The 20790-nt window shown below is 34.9% G+C and overlaps 1 long non-coding RNA gene across 1 annotated transcript in view; it reads right to left on the bottom strand.

The window, feature by feature from the left end:
- Positions 1-20790, bottom strand: part of LOC308605845 — a 191336-nt gene that overhangs the window by 144091 nt on the left and 26455 nt on the right. Inside the window, exon 2 of the long non-coding RNA XR_014013729.1 lies at positions 11159-11206. This is a non-coding gene — a long non-coding RNA (uncharacterized lncRNA). The remainder of the gene's footprint in view (positions 1-11158; positions 11207-20790) is intronic.

Genomic DNA, 20790 nt, shown 5'->3' on the forward strand with positions numbered 1-20790 from the left:
TCCAGCTTCTCCATTTCTTGTGTTGCCTTGGGCAAGTTACTTTACATTTACAGGCCTCAGTTTCCCATCTGTACAGCGAAGATAATATCACCTATTCATAGAGCTGTGTGGATTAGACGGTCAATACATCAATACATATAGACATTTAAAATATTTCAGATACATGCAAGTGTTCTATTAGTATTAGCTCTCTTATTAAGTCCCTACCTTATCAATTTGCAGCAAGCCTAACTCCATGATTTCTAAAATTTGCACAGCACCCAGCATTAATTAATGTGGCTTATACCCTGTGAATGCCTGACAGGCAGAAAAGAGTCTCAAGCTGTAGCATAGTGAATTTGCTGGCCTATTCACCAATAACTAGCTAGAAAATATTAATGACTCTGTTGTAAAAACAGATACATTCAGACTTGTGATTTGAAGGTTAAAGGCTCAATACACCAGCTCCATTTCCCTTGACTAGTAGCCGTCTTCCACATAATATATGTGTTTACTGTAATGACTACTGCCTTTTGCGGAAACTGTCAATATTCTGCATACACAGCATCTAGAAGGATTAAGCAGAACTCTAGGGAATTAAAAGATACAATTAAGTGAAAATTAAGAAGGAAGGAGAAAGAAAAATGTGTTCTAAATCCCTAGAAAAGAGTTTTAGTAAGCTTTCATACTTTTTCCCCCTTTTTGTTAGGCTAATATTAAAGAGTTCTGTCCCTTTAACTGTCAAATGGTTTTCCAGCCTACAAGTAATCTTTCTCCACAGAGGAGTCTTTTAAAAGTTATAAATAAAATATCCCAAATATTTTCTTTTTCCCACAGATGAGAACATTAGAACACTGACATTTTAATCTGTTCTGTACAAGAATGAGTTGTGTCAACACAGTGCTCCCAGCTATAGCACTGAAAAAAACAAGTTTAATTAAAGACAGAGAAGAAACCGTATGTGGAGCCTAAGCCACTGAGATACAATGAAGAGTGTCATCTTCAGAGTCAGTTCTCTCTGAACAAATCTCTTTGTCAGTGTCAGGAGGGAAAAAAAAAAGACAGCAAAGTAAAGGTGTGATGCTATAAAGGAAAAACATGGTGATGCAAATGTCAATATTCAGACTAAGAACTAAAACTTAGTATTTGTGTAGTACTTACTACTTACTTCTAGAGTTTGAACAGTACTCCTAACATCATAAAACATCTTTGGATATAAACAGATACCTATTAACCACATATATGTTGCACAAGATAGAGCTGAAGCACAAAAAGGGAAAAAAGCTTAGCCAAGATCTCAAGGTAATGGTTTAGCAAAAACAAATAATGCTTTTACTGAGACTATTCCAAAGTATCAGTTATATTCCTTCCTCAAATACTAATTTGAAAACAAAAAGTACCATTATCACAGTACTATTTTCCAAAATGAAGCACAGCTCTAACTACATTCTAACAAAGGAGAGCCTGCCCATCTCCTGCCCTTCTGCCAGGGCACCTACCATCAGAGAGGCAGGACAGCACAGTGAAAAGAAAACAGGGCAGATGGGCCCAGGTTCCAACTCAGCTCTACCACTTTCCAGCTTAGTAACTTTTGGACAAGTTACATATTTGAGATTCATTTTCCTCATCTATAAAATAGGGATGATAGCAACTACTCAATAGCGTTATCATAAGGCTTCGATGGGATAATATATGTAAAGTACCCAGTTCATTTCTTGGCACATACAGTCGATGCTCCATAAATAATATTCTTATTAACATTTGATTTCTATAACACTGACCACTTGTGGATTGTATGTTATCATACTCTCCAGATTGTATATTTCTTATGACTACAACTTCTCTTTCTACCTGTAATATAGCTTAACTCACCTTAGTGGGAATGTTTAATATTAGGTATAAGTACCTACTGGTCTGCTCAGATATAAATAACTTGGTTTTTTGGCAGCATACTATTACAGAATGTTTATTAGTAAGGGCTCAGTGTCAACAGTGCCCGCTGTAACTGACAACATTTCAATCCTGGCATTGACACTTAACAGTGTACAACTTTTGGCAAGTTGATTTACCTGTGTCTCAATTTCCTCATTTGTAAAATGGAGATATGAAAATATTTTATATTTATAGGGCTGTTGTGAAGATTAAATACATTCAATATACATAAAGCTATTAGAATAATGCCTGGTCCAAGTATGGGCTCGAAAAACATTTGCTATTACCTGATAACTACATATACATGATGAATATTATTTTATATTTATTGTAATAGTATTAAATATTTCTCAGAATTTATATGATATAAAGTTGTAGGGAGAGGGAGCGGGGTAAATATCATGATAAAAACAATTGGCACGTGTATAAAGGGAAAACACTGACAAATATAACACAGAAAGTAAGTGAATAAGAATTAATAGAAAGAAAGAATCCAGGCTTTATAGAGGGCACCAAACTTGAATGAGTTAATGATGTAATCAAATGGAAAAGAATACAAAAAACAAAACTGCCATATTTTAACTGTATTAGGGACAGCATCACAGAGAAGACAGGAGGAAGATTCAGAGATGACAAAGGAAACGCAGGTTATTCAAAAACAGTAAAAGACATGAGTAAAGGCATGAGAGGAATACTGAAGGCCCATTTGGAGGCCAGTGCACAGATGTGTCTGCCTGGAACTGAGGCTCACGTAGACGAATACCTGATACAGTTTTCTCAATTCCTTTCCCCTAGAGCTTAGCGTGGACACAAACAGTGCTCATTAAATATCTATGTAACAGATAGAATGAATTCCAACTGCAGCCAGTCTGAAATGCTAGATTAAGCCGAGCTTCCCAGTAAGTATACCAAGGCATACTGGTGTGCCCAAATTAGGTGACGGCTGTACTGAGAGGGTGACTCAGACCTTAGAATCCAAAACCTCCAGTCATAAGATGGCTTGCTTCCTACCCCAGTGTACCACACAAATATCATCATTTCCTAAGCGTACCATGCCATAAAAAGTTGGGAAACATTGAGTTTAAAATATGGCTATTAGGCAGTATGTAATGGGACAAAGATAAAGAAGATTAAATAGAAGAGGATATACTGTACAACAGTCATTGCCTAGTTTGGTGGTACTGTGGAAGATCAAGAGGGAAAAGACAGGAGCAAAAAGAGCCATTCAAAACTGCTGTTAATAGGCAAGGCCCAAAAAACAGGCCTAAATTAGACTAGCAACGAGATGAACTCAAAACAGGTTGTGAAAGAATAAGTGCGTAGAACTCAGTTTAGTTCAGTTCGATAAACATTTATTGCTGCCTATTATGTGTCAGCCATTTGCTGGGCACTAGGGATTTTAAAAACTGGAAAAACAATTCCAGTCATTAGGGATTTTTTTTTAATTGTAGAAACAGAATTCTAGGTTTTCCTTAATGCATTCTATTTCACGTTAGCTCTAAGAAGAAAAGAAATATTAAAAGATATTACATATTGTACTATAAACCAAAGGTGGTTTTAACTTACTCATTAAAGTTTCCAAAAGTAAGCCTTTTTCAGTTAAAAGGCTCAGTACCAGGAGGCAGAGGTCTATGAACAGAATTCTGTGGACTAGTCACTTAAACATAATAGCTGTACCAATAGTTCTTAATATATTTGTATCTGAGCAAGTGTTAAAATGCATGCTATTGGCAAATTCCTTCTAGCATTTAAGAGATGATAATATCAGCTATCATTTATTAGGGGCTCACTATTTATCAAGCATTGTGCCATTTTACATATATTATGTCATTTTATTCACCAAACGTTCCCAAAGGGTAGGTATTATTATTCCCACTTTGTTCATAAAAAACAAGGCTTAGAATATTGTCACCTGTCCAAGGTTATCCAGTTAGTAAAATGGCAGAGCCAGAATTCAACCCAGGCCCACCTAACTCTTAAGTTTGTGTTCTTATTAAATGCATTTTAATAAATCAGTCATTCAAGAAAGGGCTTTGAGGAAGGCATCTGAGATACAAAGAAAGAAGAGCCACTGAGGCAAACATGGGCAAGGCCCACCTGCAATGTTCTAGGAGAAGGTGTGCTTGCCCAAGGCTTACTGACTAGATCCATATTATAAGAAATCTAGAGGTCTGTGTTTTAGGTTTTCATTGCTGCTGTAGCCAATTACCACAAATTTAGTAGCTTAAAACAATACAGATTTATTGTTGTACAGTTTTATATAAGGTCAGAAGTCTGACATGAGTCTCACTGGTCTAAGATCAAGGTGTCAGCAGGGCTGTATTCCCTTCTGAGAACTCTAGGAGAGAATCTACTTCCTCGCCTTTTCCAGCTGCTAGAGGCCACCAGCACTCCTTGGCACGTGGCCTCTCACCACCATCTTCAAAGCCACCAGTGGTGGGTTGAGCTCTTCCCATACTGCCCTATCTCTTGTTCTTCCATAATCCCATCACCCTTTCACCACAGAAAGGTTCTCCCATTATAAGGAAACCTGTGATTAGATTGGACACGCCTAGATAATCCACCATAATCTCCCCATCTCAAGGACTTTATCACATCTGCAAAGTCCTCTTTGCTGTGTAAGGTAACAGGTTGTAGGGATTAGGACACAGGTATCTATGGGGGTTGGTGGGGGCATTATTCTGCCTACCACATTCTGACTAAGAGAGTGGTGCCATTCCATGTTTGAACCATCTAACTAGCCTCCTTATTCTGGTTCCATATGTGCAAGGCAACTTACTGAGGACACTTTAGCTTGCCCTATAGTTTACTTATAGGAAGAGAATGTGCTGTTTGGGGGAATACAGTGCCCCGTGCCCTTGGCAAATGTATTTTACATTATATTGACTAATTAGTTTTCTGAGTTATATATTAGTATCTTGGGAATGCTGTGAGAATGAGTCAGAACATCTTGTCCCAAAACTCTAGGACTTGGACAAAATCAATATTCCGAATCTTTAAGTTAAGGATCAGAGTCAGGAGTGTATTTAACAGGTCTATATCTATGATAAAAACAACCATTTGAAAATCATGTTTAAGAAGCTATGTATTTAAGACTGCAGTTATATGTCACCTTCTTTGATTTACTAGACATATCAACAAAGAGAACAGTCATGGTTTTCTGATTGTACCTGTGTAATCAATCAAATGGTTTGAAGTAGAATGTCCTTGGAAGACACCAGGGAATTTCAAATCAACAACTTTTAAAACTTGGATCACATAGATTCGTGGTTGCCTAGGGCTGGAATATTGGGGGAGAATAGGGAGTGACTGCTAATGAATACAGGGTCTCATTTTGGGAAAATAAAAAATGTTCTAAAATTGGTTGTGGTGATAGTTGCACAACTCTGTGAATAACAAAAAGAGTCATTGCACTGTACATTTTAAACGAGTGAATTGTATGGTATTGAATTATATCTCAATAAAGTTTTTAAAAGAAAAACTTGGGTCACAAAGAGAAGGCAATGAGAGGAGGATTTGATTAAATACTATGATGAAATGGGGCGGGGGGGGGTGTTATGCAATTTCTGATCTTAATGAAGATCCTTCCTTAACATCTTAATATCTACTACTTTCCTCCTTGTTCTTTTCTCCACTCTAGCTTTTTATAGATTCTTTTGGAAAAGTCACAACTTTCCACCTCTTTCCTTTTTTTTTGTTTACTAATCAATTAATATACACATACAATATATACAACACTTATTCCAAAAATTATAAATAATATAGAATGTCATTCTGATGTTAACTCCCACTGCTCTTTACTCAAGAGTAAGTGTAGATAAGGGAAGTGTTCCCATCCTGATCCTGTTTTAGATGATCATGTTTTGTCACCCTTATTCTGTATTGTGTGCTGACTCTCTATATGTCTTAAATCATTCCATGTGCCACACAACAGACTGTGTAAGATTCATGCCTCCTTATGTCAAGATTCTCATATTAAATTCAAAGAATTTTTGCTCTGTTTTATAGTTGTAACTATTACCGTGCCTAATAGTGACTCCCACTGATCTGTACAATGTTATTGAATGAGCTCTCTGCACTTCTTTTCACCTGCATCCTCTTTCTCAAGAGCAATGACATCCCCTTTATCCAAATACCACAGCAGAAGAAAGACTGCGTGTCAGAGGTCACTAGGTAGCTATGCTTACAAAGTGGAAGGTCAGACAGGGTTTTGCATGAAGCTTCCTTGTAGTTAATATGAAAATAACTAAATGTCCGCTTTGAACAAGTGATAGAACCATTTCAAAGAAAACAGCTTCCTGAAACTGACACATTAAAGTTGTAGTTTATTTAAGTTAATAAAATACCAATCTCCAAGCCCATAAACAGGGGTTCCGTCAACCATGAGATGAAATATTTCCCTCCTATGAGCTTAGACGGAATGCTTTAGTTACTTTTCTACATCAGCATTATGAGATCACTCTCTGTTCTCAGAATAACAGAAATACCTGAAGTTGCAACCCTAATCCTTGAGTGTAACTGCCTATATATACTGTGTTATCCACTAAACCACAAGCCTATCACACTGTCATATGATTCCATGAAATACAATTTATTCCCATATCATGGTATACCTAGTTGTATATGAAGGAACCTGATGCTCTGAGAAGATCAATATTTACAATCCACACTATCCTTTCTCTTAAATATGAACAACTGACCTTGTAGAACTAATATACCAAAAATTCAGTTCCTGATGCAAAACAACCTTTGTCAAATAGTTTATTCATTTTCCCAGGTTTCTGCAGTTGAAACTGGATACCTCTGAATGTTGTTACAAAATAGCTTACAAAGCAATTTATAACACATTTATAAGTTTGTCAAGATAGTGTTGTTGTTGTTTTAATGCACACAGAAACTCAAGTCCATATTCCAAGGATCCTTTCACATGATCGAAAGCTGAATTTTCCAACCAGGCAGCTGTAGCTCATTAGATCTGCCATGGACTGTGAAAACCACTTGCCAATAGTGTCAAAAGACTATTACTCATTTCAGTCTCTCCAAAGAGGACAGATCTTCCTTTGACAAACATTAGTGAAAAAAGCTGAGTTTGGGGCTGTGACTGGAATAGCTCAGTATACAAAGATGGAAACTCAATAGCGAAACTAAAGCCAAATGGAGATAAGCTGATGTTCTAGCTTTTCACCTTCAGAGACCAGAGCTTCCACCTAGATTTTACGGGAAAAAACAAAACAAAAAACCCACATAGCAATAACAATGCACTTGCAGCATGCATAATAATCATACCACCTGACCTGACAGAACTGTCAGTCTGAATGGCAAATTCTCTGCATGTGATTGAGTTTTGTAATCTCAGCAGCTCAAAACAGAGGACCTTAAGGGGTCAATCAAATCAGCTCTGAATGTCAGTCACTGTCCAAGCTATGTAGTTAATCAGAAAAATCAGGATCCTCAGAAACTGTCTAAATCCTTATTTAGCAATCACAAAGACAACTAAAGAAACTGTAGACATTTAAACTTCTGTAGATTTAAACTGAATATTGCCATAGCTAGTATGCCAAAGATGAAAATGTAACTATCTGGATAATTTGTGCAAATATTAAGTAGTTTTGCTCTTCAGACAGTTTTATAGCTCGATAACTAAATACTCAACTAAAATATAGCTGGGTAAATAAAGCCTGATGTTAGTTTAGAAGCTAGCACTAAGAGGGATTCCAGGGTGCAAGTTATGTTCTATTTCTTGATCAAGGTGCTAGCTTCATGGGTACTATCAGGTTATAAAAATTCACTGAGCTGTACACTTACAATATGTGAATCTTTGTGACCAAAGAAACTTTGTGATCAAGAAACATCATGTCCTCTAATCAACTGTCCCATGAATTTAGTCTCTGAGAAAAGCTATAGTACCAAATTCCCATTTGATCAAGATCATCCCTGCTTTACACTTACTTGTTTTTTAGCTTTTCAAGCTAAACTGTTCAAGGATAGACTCAAGCTAGATATATATTACAGCAACAGAACACGTTTCATTATATTTGGGTCTATTATCTCATAATATAGTTTATAACAATGTGAATGATTTCTATTCTAAAGACTTAGGAAAGTATTTTTTAAATAGTCTTGATAATCATGATGCTTTATTCCTGAAAAGACCTACCAAACCACGATTCATGCATATTACTCTTTAATAGTCAAAAAATAGTTTGTGAAAAATACATAAGATTGAGTACAATACTTCAGTAAGAGAGGGCACTCGAAATATTTGATATCAATGACAGAGGCAGATCAAGAGATATATTAAGACACCATCAAAAGTATTTAAGAAATATCATGATGGGAAAAAGAATGAGACCCAGATATGAGTTCCAATTTTGCAAAATACTGTTAAAAGATATATCTATCTCCCAGGTCATTGTAAGAGTGTAAGAGATGCAAATGTCTTAAAGTTGTAGTTAATTCCTTAAAATTCTATATTAGTTTATTATATTTATAAGGTAGAATCACTGCTCATGTCAGCTTAGTCTACTGTATCCACAACTAGGAACCATAAAGGGATCCCTTCCCTTTTTATGAGCCAAGTGTTAGACAAATGTGGGATGAAAGAGGCAAGAGATTAAAAAAAAAAAAAAAGTATGCTTTTAACATCAAAAATTCTCATGTACAATTTTATACATACCACAAGAATCTCAAAATTACGATAGCATATGGGGCTGAGACAAGTAGTAACTGGCTCCATTTCTTCAAAAAAATTAATAGTTGTACCCTGTGTTTGTTCTAGAAGCCTAAATAATCCAAGAAGGTAATAGAGCAACAATTTTAAATCATATTCCATGAAAGGAGCATTTTTCTTCCAAAAAAAACTTTTACATTACCCACTATAGCTTAAAATTAATATAATGGGTCAAAATTCTGAAAAAGAAAATGGTTAAATTTGGTCTTAACCTTTGGTTAAAATAAAATTTTAAATGCCTGTCTAACATTAATGGCTGTGCAATGCTCAGTTTTTCCACGAGTTATACATTTTAAAATGTAATTTTAGCAAATGGGCAGCATAGAGTAATAAGCCCAAAGTTCATCTCAGTTCCTCCATAACATTAAATAGGGTTTCAATGGAATACTTTGCTTAGATTTAGGTTAGTAGCCTAATACTTTCAAATAACCAAAAGTTGAATTAACTATTAGTTGAACCATATGACGATGACATTGCTATAGGTCAAAAACAGCTAAATCTTGGCAATTTCATGTGGTTTAATCTAATAAGAGTTTTTTTAGACAGTTCAAACTCTAGAAAAAAGCAAATACACACAAAAAATTGTTTACATGATGTGAAAATACATGTAAAAAATGTTTCCAAAGGAAACAACTAAATGCAAGGTATAAAAAGAAATAAAAATAGTAGGCTTTATGAGAAGGCAAAAAAATCAGGTAGTTCAACGGGTTACTGAAATGCTGGTAGTGATCGATAAATCGATTTCTGCTTCACCTTTTATGAAGAGGCTGTACTTAGCAAATCACTGTGTAAGCTGCCTCAATAACAGGACTCCTGCTATCAAGTTTACTTGCAATGATTCCAACAAAGAAATTAATTTCTTCATGACAAGAAAAGGTTATCTGAAATGGGGAAAACACAGGAGACTTAGCTTTCTGCTAATAAAACAGACAAGTAACAGTCTAGGCACTGAATTCAGAGCTATTTTATGCTCTATAAGATCTGAATTCCTTGTAGCTCAACTACTACCATTACTTTAGAGACACACTCACACATATACATACATGTATATGTAGATACATACTTGCCTGTTACCTGTTCTTGCAAGGTTCCTAGTTTTAGCACTGAAAGTTCCATGATCTAGAAACCCAAGCCTAGGCAAACTGGGATGATTAGCTACCTTGTATAGCTCCCAATCCATGCACATGCGTGTGCTTGTGTGCATACACCCCCACACACTCACCATCCACATCCCAAACCCCAAAGAATGTTTTCCTATAACTTATAATGAATTTACTAACTCTTCATAAAATAGGGGTGTTATAAAATTATCCAAAAGTTATTACATGTTTTATGACTATATCAATAAAATATGTAACTAGCAGTGATCAAATCTGAGAACTTAGAAACTGCCATTCATCACAAGTCATCAGACCCACTGTTTCCTAAAAACTTTCATGTTTCATTCATATGTTGACAAGCATTATCATTGGTTAACCTCTTACAATTATGCTCCATTTTGTAAATATGAGGAAAATCTCTGGCATTCTATAGGTTCAAATCTCAGCTTCACCACTTATCAACACTGTAGCTTTAAGAGAAATTGTTTCACCTGTCAATTCTCTATTTCCTACTATGTAAAATGGGAATACTAATTGTACCTACATCTTAGGGTTTTCATGAGTATTAAATGATGCAATGTATATAAAATGCTTAGCATAAAATTAATTCTCAATAAAACTTACTTATAACTATAATTGCTGTTAGTATATTGTACAGGTAAGAACTTGCAAGTGCCTTGAAGGTGTCAGTCACCCATTCCTGTCTTCTTTGATGGAAACATTTTCTATTAAAAACAATTTATTTCCTTTTATAACATTAAGATTTCCAGAATTATTCTTTCTGAGTGAAAAACTAGGAGAATCTTGAATAGCTTAAAAGAGTGTCCTTATAATAAGATTAATTACTTCTTTACATGTAATTTCTTTCCATTATTAAATTTCCACATTGGATATAATAGTGCAAGTAGAGAATAAAAATCAGAGCTCCGTGCCCCTAACTTTAATCAAATATAATATTTAATGGGCTAAAATACAGGTGGTCAAGTTCTATCTGTGCTAAAGAGAACAAGTATAAACATTAAATCAAAACAGAGTCAAGTTAGATTTTAGAGTTTGGGAAAACCTTTAAAATCATCCACTCCAATGTTCTCATGTTTAAGACCCCCAAAAGGTGATATGTCTGATGTTATATGTCCATAATCAGAAATAATACAAGAATTCAAGCCTCCTGATACCTGCTCCAACTATCTCTTCGAGATGCTTCTCTCCAAATCATAAGTGAAAACCATGAGACAAGTTCCTTTTCCAAAATTTCTAATAAAAACCATCTTAAAACACACAAAGATAATTAAGGTGAGGTGTGATGAGAAGGATGAAGGAAAAATAACTACTATTATGTAGTATAAAATATACTTTGAAGTCTAACAGAGCCAGCTCTGTCACTCCTTCCCTCTGTGTCAATGGGCAAAGGACTTACCCTGTCTGAGCTTCAGGCTCCTCATTCGTAAAATGGGGATAATACCACCTAGAACAAATAAATAACATATAAAAAGCGTTTGAAGAGCACAATAATTGAGAGTCACACTATCAACCTTTGAATCTTAACTCCACAACTTACTTGTTGTTTGACCAAGTTATATAACTTCTTTGAGCCATGGAAAGTACTTTAGCACAGAACATCGCACATAATAATAATTGCAACAAGTTATAGTTTTATCGATACTATATATAAATCACCTGGAACTTAGTGGGTAGTGAATAATAAAAACAACCACACCACCACCAACAACAACAACAAAACACCTGCTTTTACAAGTAAAACAGACAACAAAGGCAACATGCTTTATAAAAATCAATGCCATCTATCTTAAAATATGCTCACATATGTAAAGTTCATTAGATTGGGGTTAAATGTCAAATTTAAAAAGTACAAAACTTAAAATATATCAAGTAAATAATCATTCTCTAGTGATTTATTTAAGAAAATTGGGGTTTTCAGGGTACTGGATTTTAAAACGCTCAGTTCACAAGTCAGAAAATATGGTATAATGTCAAAAATTAGGTAATAGCAGAAGTATTACAAAGAGTGAAATAAAGCTAAAATTATAGAATTAGTACATTAGAAAATCTGTAGAAGACCAACTGTGCATAGAAGAAACCATGTGTCTATTATGACATGGTTTTCATAAGATACTAATCAAAAATGTAATAAAAAGAAAAGAAACAGTAGAAAAATACATCCAACATATCACCATTTAAGAGAACCAATTCCCAGGTGATTAGAAAAGATCTATTCCTGAAGTGGGTGGAAAGGCATGACTCCTAAATCCAAGGGAAATTAAAACCACAAAGCTTAAACAAAATATCATGAAAAAAAATCAATACCTCACAAAATAAAAAGGAATAATTTAATTTTCAGCTTTCTCTTTACAAAAATTCTATTTTTAGATCAGACACAGTGGTTTAAGATGCTACCATGTCTTTAAGCTCCATTTGGTAGGAAAATACCTAACCTCTGCTACTTTTAAAGGTAAGTAGGAGGTTTTGTATTTATGTTGTGATGTGTAATACTTCAGGGTAACCTCATGCCAAAATGGCACATTTCTGAGGGAAGCAAAGGTATTCAATAAAAAGCTTTTAAAGGCATATTTTTAAACTTGCAGCAGGAAAGCTTTTCTGTGTCAAGACAGTAATTCTTTTAACAGCATTGATCAAAATGTCATTCTTTTATGAGTGTACAATACCTTTTAATGGCATACAACAAGCCATTAGGGTTATACACCTCTGTATAGCAGACAGCTTACTGGAAAAAAAGGGAACACTGGCCAAGATACAGTCAGTAGGTTTTATGCTTCTAACAAGGAACCGTTTTCCCCCTAGTGGCTTCATTCTAAAGTCCACACTGAAATTATCCAAAGATTAAGTGTAAGCTCTCTTCACTTCGGTAATTTAGCAGCATTTTTACAGAGGCTAAACTGCAAGATCTAAACTGTATCTCTGTAGATACCATGGGATGGCCCTGAAAACAGCCTCTCACTCAGGGCCAGTGAGATATTATTCATGAAGATTAGAAAAGAATGATGGTTTCATTTGCTTTGCTACTTTCTGGGGAAGAAGAAAGTGAATTTAAAAAATGTTATGAGATAATCGCTTTTCATATTCATTTATAAAGCCAAATACTCAAGGAACATTAAAGTTATGTAATACTCTACCATAAAGTATCTCTCTTCATCAACTAACATAAAATCTTTCGTAAAAGGAAACTATTTAAATCATCTTAAAACAAGTCCTTGTCTTTGGGGTATTCATGCTTTAAGAAAGACAAAATAAATTCTGAAACTACTTATAAAACTTAATCACGTAATTATACAAACTCTCAAAAAACTTCCATTAATTTACCATATTTCTAACCATTCAGGAAATGGAGAGCTAAGGGGTGGGACATAAACAGAAAGGGAGACTATTCCTGCTTTTCATGTTAAAACTTTACTTATTTTTCACTATTAAAGGTAATATAACTTGAGTACAAGTAAATTCCTAGAATAACAGAAATATCCCATATTTATTCATTGTAGCCTAAATCACCTCCTTCTGTAAACTATTCAAGGGCTTCACAGAGCCTAAAAATGTTACCCATAATAATTACATTCCTGCACCAAAAAATAAAACTCAACTTTACAGACAATACTAGATGAATTTCATAAACGTTTTCCTAAAAGTAAAGTTTAAAAAGTAGAAGAATCTGTCTCCTTTTAAAGGTGTGAGTGGGTAGGTGAGTGTGTAGGTATGTGCATGCTTAGTGGAAAGAAAATGGTAAGAGAATAAGAAAGTTCGTAGGAATGGCTTTACAAATTTTATCATCAAACAGAAAGTTGTTTCAGGCAATGTAGAGAACAAGTAAATTCCTAGAATAACAGAAATATTTGCACCAACTCCATCACTGAAAACAACTAAAAATGCAAAGTAATATACAAAAACATCTTTAAATCATCCCAGTTGATAAAAATAGTAAGAAATTACAAATACAAAATCTAATGAAAGTGGACACTCAGTGAAGGTCAGTGGAGTGCTGAATCTGCTTTTCCCCATTTTGACCAGAGTTAAAATGTACAGATCTGGTTTGGAATGGATAGAAAACACAAACAAGTACCACCTAAGAGTCTAACAAGAGGCTGTCCTCCCAAGAAGCTGGGAACTCAAAGAGTTACCCCCTCAAAGTAAAGGTTATCCAGGAGTCTGTGCTTAAGGGACTGTAAGGAAAGCTGTCTTAGAAATGAGCAAAACAGGGGACAACATAAAGCAACAAGTTGTAACCACAACCTATCACTCAAGTAAATGTACGTGTCAAATTCACATCACGCGAATGGGTCCAAAAAAAGAAATAAACAAAGTGGTATGCAAGCCAGAATGCAACAAACACAAATGTTATCTGGTGGCACAAACTATTAAATATACAAGTAAACAAGGCACTGTGAAAGAGAACCAGTTAAAAATAAACCTACAAGGATTTCATTTCTTGGAATTATCAAACATAGATTATATAATAACCATGTTTAATACGTTTAAGATAATTTTTAAAGTGTAAAAATATATTCACAGAAAAGAAGCTTAAAAACACGACATAAAATGTTCACAAGATAGTTATACAAATTAAATACACAGTACTTGAAATTTTAAAACTCAGTGAAGAGGCTTTTGCATATTATCTCATAAAAGACTAACCCTCCCAATAAAAACTAACTAGAGAACGTAGGTAAAATATGGAAAACAACAATGTGAAGGCATTAGAGAGCTATCAAAGGCAGCCAAGAAGTACAAAAGAGAAATTTAGAGAGGTAAGCTCAACTTTCAGCATGGGCTTTATTAAGTCATTTGCCAATCCTCAGACAGGAGGCCGAGAAGCTAAGCAGAGCTGTTAGCAGTAATAACATATAGGGGGGAAATTTTTTGAAGTCTGGGCACTGCTAGCAGTAAACCAGAAACATATCAGAATGAAACCCAGCTATATATCAACTCAATCCCAGATTAGATTAAATTTAATTGTCTCTACTCTACCTACCTGCCAGAAGCAAAATTAAACCCTCTCTGGGAAAAGTAAATATCATCCAGATCCTCAGAATATCACATCCAATGTCTGGCATTCCTCTGACAATTACTAAGCATACTGGAAGACAAAACCACAAAACGATTTAAAGAAAAGAACAGAAAAGGAAAAGAACAGACCTACAGAAAATACAGATTGGAGTTATTAGACCTGGACTTTAAAGTATCTTAGGTTAATATGTTCAAGAAAATAGAAGATACTCCAGTCTCCCATAAAATAAGGGCAACCACCTAAATCCAAATACCTCCACATAATCTCAACAAAACTTTAAAAATAAAAACAGAGTGAAAAAGCATAATCTACATCTACAGCATAACTAAGAGACAAAGACTACCATAAACTTCAAACGTGTGTAGTAGAGAAATGAACACTAAAAGCCAGCAACTATTTCTAAAGCCCATGCTGGAGAAAGAGAGATACAGACTATGTAGATAAGAGGAGAGAGAAACAGGGGCTTAGGGTTGACCCAGTACAGATAAAATAAGCAGCAGGAAGTAGGGAAATCCTAAAAATAGGTCTAAGACTTGTTAGATCAGAGCATTGATTACTACGGAATCTAAAGGAAGAGGCTTGCAATTGCAAGAAATAGAAGTGACAGTCTTGGGGAAGCACCACTTCTAGTGGAGAGGACAGTGAGTGACTTAAAAGTGATATTCCTTGGATGTTTGGTGGTGAAGAGAAAGGAGAAAACAAGAGAGTAAAAAAAAAAAATAATGATCCTTCAGAAATGAAAGGAAGCACAAAATTAAAGAAAGGAAAACTGTTTCACCCTCCCAAACAAATGCACCATAGATTCTAGATACTGCACTTATTTATAGCAATAGAATAGGATGCTTTTGAACTAAGAAACCTTGTAAACCCCCTCACCACTTTCTATATAAACTATTATTGCTGGTCATGAAAAATGAAACTTTCAAAACTGATTATAAAACAGCAGGCAACAACTGTAAAAAATTATTATAAAAGAATACAGAAAATCAGAACAAAAACTCTTCAGCTGATGAACACCCCTCTCCAAAAAGAAAAAAGAAAGAAAAACAGAAACCATAGAGAAAACTACAATAATATCTCAAATTGAACTATACATTATTAAAGTATTTACAGATTTTTTTCAAAAACCTCAAACATTCAATAATTCAAAACAGAAATAGACCAGAAATGGGCAAAAATCTTCATATCAGGAAGGTGCAAAATGAGAGGTAACTGGTCTCATGAAAAAAATTGAGCACAAGAAAAATATTATTTTAGAAATGAAGAATAAATTATAAAATATTCAAGAGAGAATAGGATTGAATGAAAATATAATAAGAGGCACTGAACAAAAGCATGAAGATAGCCAGGGAACGAAACAAAATGAAGCAAGAGTATAACAAGGATCAGGGGAAAGTGTTAACATACAAGAGAGAGAAAGAGGATCCAACACACATCAAATTGTAGAGCTAATATTTAAAACTACAATACAAAAGAAAAAACAATAACCAAAATAAGAGAAGACATGAATATTAAAAAGGCCTAAGAAGGATCTGGGAAAACCGATACAAAAAATTCTGAGACGTATTGTAATACATACTAGATTTTAAAGATAAGAAAAAAAGACTTCTGGGATCACTTACAAAGGAAGCAAAATCAAATCAGCATCAGACTACTGAGCAGCAGCCCACAAAGGAAGGCAGTAGGAAGGTAGGAATCAAATGATGTTATTTAAACTGACGAACCAAACAATAAAATCCTAAGTAAACAAAAGAGGGACAAAAATAACAACAGCATTATAACTAGTAGTATAAAGATAACCACTAGAACAAAAATACAAACCTTCCAAAATACCAAGGAAATTACAAAAAGGGAGGAACATACTACAAAATGAAAGAGGGGAAATGTAATACAAGTGATAAATACATATATAATATAATATTTTGTTAGAATAGTGACCACACAATCATAACAATAAATGTACATTGATTAACCTTTCCAATTTAAAAAAAAAAAACCCACAATTTTGAATCAACTTACAAGGGAAAACAATTCTACAATGTATTAGAGAAACTCATCTAAAATAGAGTAATTCAAAAAGGAAAAATACAACAAATAAACAAATTTATTCAAGGCAAATGGAAAAAATGAGAAAGTAGGTATTGCAATTCTGATATGAGACATGGTGGAGGTGAGACCAAAAAGCATCACATACTAAAAAAAAACATTTTATGATCTAAAGACCAATTCAAAATAAATATATAATAGTTAGGAATATCTATGTACCAAATGACACAGTGAGTACCATGATAAAATAGAATCAAGGAGAAGTAAAGATGCAAAAAAGAAAAAAACAAATACAAAACATCAACATACCAAACTCAATACCAGTGTACAAAAAATATAAAAGGACATGGAAATATATACTAAACAAGATATCTCAATATTTTTATCTTTAAACTGCCGTTACAAGTAATTTCCTTAATAAGTACATACGAAACATTCACAAAAATTGACCAAATATATTGTCTCAAAGAAAGCTTCAATATGTTCCATAAAGTAGAAATAATATAAAAATATTCTGATCACACAATAAAAGTAGAAATTAAAAAAACAAATAAATAAAAAGATCCTCAGGACTTCCCTGGTGATGCAGTGGTTAAGAATCCGCCTGCCGGGCTTCCCTGGTGGTGCAGTGGTTGAGAGTCCGCCTGCCGATGCAGGGGACACGGGATCGTGCCCTGGTCCAGGAAGATCCCACATGCCGTGGAGTGGCTGGGCCCGTGAGCCATGGCTGCTGAGCCTGCATGTCTGGAGCCTGTGCTCCGCAATGGGAGAGGCCACAACAGTGAGAGGCCCATGTACCGCAAAAAAAAAAAAAAAAAAAAAGAATCCGCCTGCCAATGCAGGCAAAACAGGTTTGATCCCTGGTCCAGAAAGATCCCACATGCCATGGAGCAACTAAGCCCATGTGCCACAACTACTGAGCCCGCGTGCTGCAACTACTGAAGTCCGCACACATAGAGCCCGTGCTCCACAAAAAGAGAAGCCACCACATTCACAGAAATATAGACAAAATGAAAAGGCAGAGGGCTATGTACCAGATGAAGGAACAAGATAAACCCCCAGAAAAGCAATTAAATGAAGTGGAGATAGGCAACATTCCCCAAAAAGATTTCAGAATAATGATAGTGAAGATGATCCAGGACCTTGGAAAAAGAATGGAGGCAAAGATTGAGAGATGCAAGAAATGTTTAACAAAGACCAAGAAGAATTAAAGAACAAACACCTAGAAGAATTAAAGAACAGACAAACAGACGAACAATACAATAACTGAAATGAAAAATACACTAGAAGGAATCAATAGCAGAATAACCGAGGCAGAAGAACGGATAAGTGACCTGGAAGACAGAATGGTGGAATTCACTGCCTCAGAATAGAATAAAGAGAAAAGAATGAAAAGAAATGAAGACAGCCTAAAAGACCTCTGGGACAACATTAAACACACCAACATTCACATTATACAGGTCCCAAAAGGAGAAGAGAGAAAGAAAGGACCTGAGAAAATATTTGAAAAGATTATAGTTGAAAACTTCCCTAACATGGGAAAGGACATAGCCACCCAAGTCCAGGAAGCACGGACAGTCCCAGGCAGGAAAAACCCAAGGAGAAACACGCCAAGACACATAGTACTCAAATTGAAAAAAATTAAAGACAAAGAAATATTATTAAAATCAACAAGCAAAAAGTGACAAATAACATACAAGGGAACTCCCATAAGGTTAACAGCTGATTTTTCAGCAGAAACTCTACAAGCCAGAAGGGAGTGGCATGATATATTTAAAGTAATGAAAGGGAAGAACATGCAACCAAGATTACTCTACCTGCAAGGATTTCATTCAGATTCAAGAGAGAAATCAAAGGCTTTACAGACAAGCAAAAGCTAAGAGAATTGAGCACCACAAACCAGCTCTACAACAAATGCTAAGGGAACTTCTCTAAACGGGAAACACAAGAGAAGAAAAGGACCTACAAAAACAAACCCAAAACTATTAAGGAAATTGTAATAGGAACATACATATCAATAATTACCTTAAATGTGAATGGATTAACTGCTCTAACCAAAAGACACAGGCTTGCTGAACGGATACAAAAACAAGACACATATATATGCTGTCGACAAGAGACTCACTTCAGACCTAGGGAAACATACAGACTGAAAGTAAGGGGATGGGAAAAGATATTCCATGCAAATGGAAATCAAAACAAAGCTGGAGTAGCAATATTCATATCAGATAAAATACACTGTAAAATAAAGAATGTTAAAAAGACACAAGGAAGGACACTACATAATGATCAAGGGATCAATCCAAGAAGAAGATATAACAATTATAAATATATATGCGCCCAAAATAGCAGCACCTCAATACATAAGGCAAATGCTAACAGATATAAAATAGGAAATCAATGGTAACACAATAATGTGGGGGACCTCACACCTCACTTACACCAATGGACAGATCATCCAGACAGAAAATTAATCAGGAAACACAACCTTTAAATCACACAATAGACCAGATAGATTTAATTGATATTTCTAGGACATTCCATCTGAAAACAGCAGATTACACTTTCTTCTCAAGTGCACACAAAACACTCTCCAGGATAGATCACATCTTGGGTCACAAATCAAGCGTTGGTAAATTTAAGCAAACTGAAATCATATCAAGCATCTTTTCTGACCACAACGCTATGAGACTAGAAATAAATTACAGGGAAAAAACCGTAAAAAACACAAACACATGGAGGCTAAACAATACGTTAGTAAACAGCCAAGAGATCACTGAAGAAATCAAAAAATACCTAGAGAAAAATGACAATGAAAAATCACCAATCCAAAACCTATGGCATGTAGCAAAAGCAGTTCTAAGAGGGCAGTTTATAGCAATACAGTCCTACTTCAAGAAGGAAGAAAAAAATCTCAAATAAACAATCTAATCTTACACATAAAGGAACTAGAGAAAGAACAAACAAAACCCAAAGTTAGGGGGAGAGGCATGGACATATATACACTACCAAACGTAAAATAGCTAGCTAGTGGGAAGCAGCCGCAGAGCACAGGGAGATCAGCTCGGTGCTTTGTGACCACCTGGAGGGGTGGGATGGGGAGGGTGGGAGGGAGGGAGATGCATGAGGGAAGGGATGTGGGAACAGATGTATATGTATGACTGATTCACTTTGTTATAAAGCAGAAACTAATAAAAAAAAATTTTTGCCCACTAGTTTTAGCATCCATTGGTGGGACTTGATTGTGGCAGTCATTACTGTGATGTTCTAATGGGGATATTCTGTTTTCTTCATTCCTCTTCATTTATGAATTGTAAACCCTGTATAGGAGAAGTTGTCATTTCTCCTCCATTTTTTATTAATCTGGTAATTTATTTATATTAGTATGAACTCATGTATATATATTTAACTCTTTGGGTTATAATACAATACTATTGTTATTTATTTTATTGCTCAGACTGAACACAAATTTTTAATTTTTATGACATCAAAATTACCTCTTTTTTCCTTTCTTTTATGGTTAGTGCTTTCTTTCTCTGTGCTCTCTAAGAAATCTTTATCTATGCCCAAAGTTGTGAAGATATTCTCCTAGGCTTTCTTCTGGAAGCATTACTGTTTTAACTTTAACATTTTTGATTTATTATTTAACTCAAGTCAATGCTTTTGTATGATGTGAGTCAAGGGTTGGGATTCTTCTTCCTCTCCCCCCATCCAATTAGTCCAGCAACTTTTTCTGAAAAGACGTTCTGTCCCCTCACCGATTGATTGTTGATACTTTGGTCAACAGTCATTTGATCATACTTGTGGGAATATTTCTGGACCCTCATTTTGTATTTTGATCTATTTATCTGTGCTTTCACTAATACCACACCCTCTTGATTACACTGCTTAATAGTAAGTGTTGAAGTAAAAATAAAACATTCAAATTTGTTCTTTTCTTTCAACTTATTTTTGTCACTTTAGGTTAT

This window comes from Mesoplodon bidens, assembly GCF_964165515.1.
Source record: "Mesoplodon bidens genome assembly, chromosome: 18".
In the NCBI taxonomy this organism is placed as follows: domain Eukaryota; kingdom Metazoa; phylum Chordata; class Mammalia; order Artiodactyla; family Ziphiidae; genus Mesoplodon; species Mesoplodon bidens.